Here is a 4,751-nt window from a genome sequence, read left to right as displayed (position 1 = left end):
AGAGGCAGAGCGTGTCTGTTGTCTACTCCCAGTTCTCGGGTGCTGGGTCAACTGGGGTGCAGTGGAATGGCAGCAGCTGCATGGGAGTGTGCATGGCAGGATTAGACCTCATCAGCCTACTGGGGAAACCAGTGGGCAGGAGACTGGCAGTATCCGGATCAGTCCTAGTTCAGCACCCTGGAGCAGTTGGGGGGTGGGGGAATCGCAGCGGTAGTATAGGGTACGCAAGTGATCAGATCAGTCTTATTTCGGCCCCACCAGAGTAGCTGGGAGGAGTGGAGGACTCCTTCACCATGGCCTGTTGGATGTGTGCGGCACTAGCAAGCTGATCTATTCCCTCCCAGCCTGGGAGCCAGAGTGGGGAACTCCTCCACCTCTGTCTGTGGGACACACGTGGCTCTAATATACAGTTCTTGGCCCTCCCAGAGTGCTAGACTCCTTCACCGCCTCCTGCAGGGTGCGTGTGACTCTAGCAAGCAATTCTGGGCCCACCCAGCACAGGTGCCTGGGGCAAGGAACTCCCCCACTGGCCCCTGTGTGGTGTGCGTGTCTCTAGAAGGCTCTTTGGGGTCTGCCTGGAATGGAGGACTCTTCTGCCACTGCCTGTAGGACACCCGTGGCACTAGCAAGCAGTTCTGGGCCCTCCCAGAGTGGGAGACTTGTCTGCAGCCACCTGCGGGGGTGCGCTAGGCTCTAGCAAGTACTTCTGTGGCTGCCCAGAGCAGGGGAACTCCACTCCGGCCACCAGCCGCCTGCAGGAAACTTGCCGCTCTAGCTACCAGTTCTGGACCTGCCCAGAGCCCTGGGGCGGGGTTCTTCTCTGCCGCCCGTGGGGTGCGCAGCTCTAACAAGCAGTTCTAGCCCTCCCGGAGTGGGGGACTCGATTGCCACCACCGGCGCGGGTGCACTAAGCTCTAGCAAGTACTTCTGTGGCTGCCCGGCACTGGGGGCTTCTCTGCGGCCACCCGCCACCCGCGGGAGGGGGGCGGGTCTAGTAAGCAGTTCTGGGGCCTACTTTGTACCTGTATTTTATGTTCTTAAATGATCTTCCTTGGATTTATAGCTTGCTGAACTTCTTTCTGGGCTCAGCTCCCCATCTTTGGCTTCATAGATTCTGATTCTAACCAGTTTTTCTTCCTTTGTTCAGGAGCCTCTGACCAGGGTTGCTACCAGTCGGCCATCTTCCCAGAATCCCCCCAAGGTACCCACTTTTAATGGGAAAAGTCACTCTGTACATCAGTGGGAATATCAGTTATCTTTTTAAAACTATTTTAAATGTGTATTTATAAATTAGTGGAGGCTTTGTTATTTTGAGGATTCAGTTAAACCATTTTATTACCTCTACAATCTTAGCTTATGATATGTATAAGTCATTGACAAGGAAAGATAGTTATATACATATATTTTCACAGGGAGAAATATAAAATGCCATGACAAATTTTGACTTGTTTTCATTGTTACTTGTTTAATATTGTCATGTTTAGACCCTGAAGAAGCTGAATGTAGGATCAGTGCTAGTATTCTGATAGAAAAACAAGAATTTTTTGTTCTTTCTCCATAGGTATTTTGTTTCTCCTACCACTTCTGAGTTTTGTTGTTGTTATTCAAATTATTGACTATCGTCCTCTGAAATTTTTATGAAAGCGTATCTAGTCATTAATTGGATAGCCTTCCCTAAGAGGGTAGGTTTTAAAATCTCATTTGGGAGCCATGTCTGCCAATCTAGATTGTTCCATGAAAAGGCAAGCCGAGGGCTGGAGCACAGAAATGTCTCCATTTCTGTGGCTTTCATAAGCGTAGAGGCCTAGAGAGTTATAAAGAATCAAATACAGTATACTTATTTTGACATCAGTTTAAAAACTAAAGAGGAGGGAGGCAAGATGGCTGACTGAAGCTAGCTTTTGGCAGAGGCTCCTGTCTGGGGGGAGAAATAATGGCCAGAAATAACCCAATAAAATGGAAGATTGGGAGCTGGGCTGAGAGAGAGTATTCATAGGTTCACATCACCCCTACTATGACAAGCTGGGACTCCAAGGAAACGAATTTCAGGTACACAACCCATCCCAAAGAAGACGGGAATCCTTCCCCTCCCCCTCATCAAGAGAGCAGCTTGAGACGAGTAAAGAACAGAGGACCTTTTGTTTCATCAAAGGGGAGAGAATGCCTTAGGGCCAGTACGCCCTCCTGGGTGAGATACTGCTGCAAGCCCAGGCAGTCTCTTGCCTGGGCCAAAATTTGATCTAATATTCTCCCTACCTTTAAGAACTCCCAATCCCCCAGTTGGAGGTTCTTGTGAGCTATGATGCCAGGGCACTCTACCCAGGAAGACAGGTTGAGATTCTATCTCCAAAAAAAAAAAAAAAGTATTTGAAACAGTAAAGGAAGATGTATCATTACATGGATATAAAAAAAAAATTTGCTGTCATAGTCCTCCCCTCCTGAAGGGAGTCTTCCCCCCCGAAAAAGAATTACAACAGATTAAAATTAATGAGGTGCAAATTGATGTGGGTGTGGGCACTGAGAATCAGACACTACAGGGAGCAGCATTCCCTATATTTGAAGAAGCTATTCAGGGTTTGGAAAAATTGAGTAACAGCCCAACTATGTGCAATTGGAAATAGATATAAAAAATGAAGTCATAATTTAGGCCAACACAACAAACTCAGAACTAAAAGATTTGCCAAAGAGGATTCCCAGGGATTCATCACATTACTATTTCTTTCTGTATAAACATTTTATGAAGGACCCTATTTAGATAGAGTCCATAGTTCTTATTTATTCAATGCCAGGATACAGATTCAGTATAATATCCTGTGTTCTAACTGCAAGAACCCTCTACTAGAAATGGTAGAAAGACAAATACAAATGGATGTAATCAGAAAGACTGAGATAGACAATGGGGATGAATTGACTGCGGACTTCCTTTATGAAGAATTGCTTCCCAAGCAAAATGTGCATAAGCAAAGCTTCTTAGAACCAAAATGTCCTTTAGCAAAAACAGGAATACAAGACTGATTAGGGTTCCAGCTGAAACCGAAGCCACTGCAGATTAAAATCTACACATTAAACATTGCAATACTAGTTTTTTAAAAAAGTTCAAGTTTTAGTACAGGTGAACTGAAATCATTCCATGTTGATATATAATAACGAAAAAATGGTATGTTTTGAAAAATAGCACTTTTCACCTCTGCATGTTTTTAAAATTAATGTTATATAGGCTCATGGTCTCTATTTTTCAGTTAAAGCTAGGAAAGTATTCAACATAATAATGTTTCATTTTTGTCACACTGTTTTCACAGAGTGTGGATTCCACACTTTCACAGAATTCTTAAAATTTTATACAGCTGGACTAGTTCCAAAAAGTCTTATGGTCGCAAAGTAGGATATATTTCTTATTACATTTTAGTGAAATATCTGAATTCCTTTTTAAGAGAGACCAAAAGACCTTAAAATATTCACACTACTTAATATGCTAAGAACCATGTTAGATTATTTTCTAAGTGAATATTCAGTCTGCCTAGGAAAAGGTGAGAAGTTGTTTACTTCCAGGAGCTTTGCTAACTCTGTCAGATTGTGGGATTAAGTCGCAGCTTTTAGAAATAATGCTTTATTGCAGCAATCTTTTCTGTTTGACATTTTTTTATTTTTTTTAGTGGGATTGAAATTTCAGAAGATCAGCTTTCTCTGAAACTTTAAGGATACCAGATATGTTCCTGTACTGTAGGATTTCTGATGACATTGATAGACTTTGAACAGCCTTAGTAAATTCTCTCTAGTGCTTTAAAAATTTGGCATTTCCAAACAAGTAATTTCATCATAAACACCATGGAGACAAATACGTTCAGATTGAAATTTAAATTAATACCATTCAAAAGGAAACAATACTAAACTAAAAAACTATTGAAACAGTTTTAAACATCAAGATTGACATTTTTCTCCAAAGCACATGTATTTCTTTCTTTTCTTAAAAATTAAATCATAGCTGTGTACATTAATGCAATCATGGGGTGCAATGTGCTGGTTTTATATAAAACTTGAAATATTTTCATCAAACTGGTTAACATAGCTTTCACTGCATTTTCTTAGTTGTTGTGTTAAGAAATTTATGTCCTACATTTAGTAAATTTTCACATGAACCATATGTGTGGTCCCACCAATTACCCTCCCTCCACCCATCCTCTCACCTCCCCTCCCCACCTTTCCCTCTACACTTCCCCCATATTCTTGGGCTCTCTAGGGTTATAGCTTTCATAAGAAAGCTACAAATTGCTTTTATACTAGGGATGAGTACATTGGATAATTTTTCATCCATTCTTGAGATATTCTGCTGAGAAGAATATGTTCCATCTCCATCCATGTAAACATGAAAGAGATAAGGTCTCCAACTTTCTTTAAGGTTGCATAATATTCTATGGTGTACATATACCACAATTTATTAATCCATTCATGGGTCGATGGGCACTTGGGCTTTTCCATGACTTAGCAATTATGAATTGGGCTGCAATAAACATTCTGGTATAAATATCTTTGTTATAATGTGATTTTTTTGGTCTTCTGGATATATAATTAATAGAGGAATTGTAGGATCAAATGGCAGCTCTATTTTTAGATCCCTAAGTTTTCTCCAAACATCTTTCCAAAAGGAATGTATTAGTTTGCATTCCCACCAGCATTGTAGAAGTGATCCTTTTTCACATTCATGCCAACATATATGGTTATGGGATTTTGTGATGTGAGCTAATCTTACTGGA

The 4,751-nt window shown here is 41.5% G+C and overlaps 1 pseudogene; it reads left to right on the top strand.

Annotated features, from left to right (window-relative positions):
• The window catches only part of LOC100961818, a 36,660-nt pseudogene extending 33,607 nt beyond the window's left edge, over positions 1–3,053 (top strand).
• The last annotated feature ends 1,698 nt before the right edge of the window (positions 3,054–4,751 follow it).

Source organism: Otolemur garnettii, unplaced genomic scaffold (assembly GCF_000181295.1).
Source record: "Otolemur garnettii isolate 467f Iridium unplaced genomic scaffold, OtoGar3 scaffold00015, whole genome shotgun sequence".
In the NCBI taxonomy this organism is placed as follows: Eukaryota; Metazoa; Chordata; class Mammalia; order Primates; family Galagidae; genus Otolemur; species Otolemur garnettii.
Note: the sequence above shows the minus strand (reverse complement) of the source record. Positions and strands in the feature narration are given on the sequence as shown.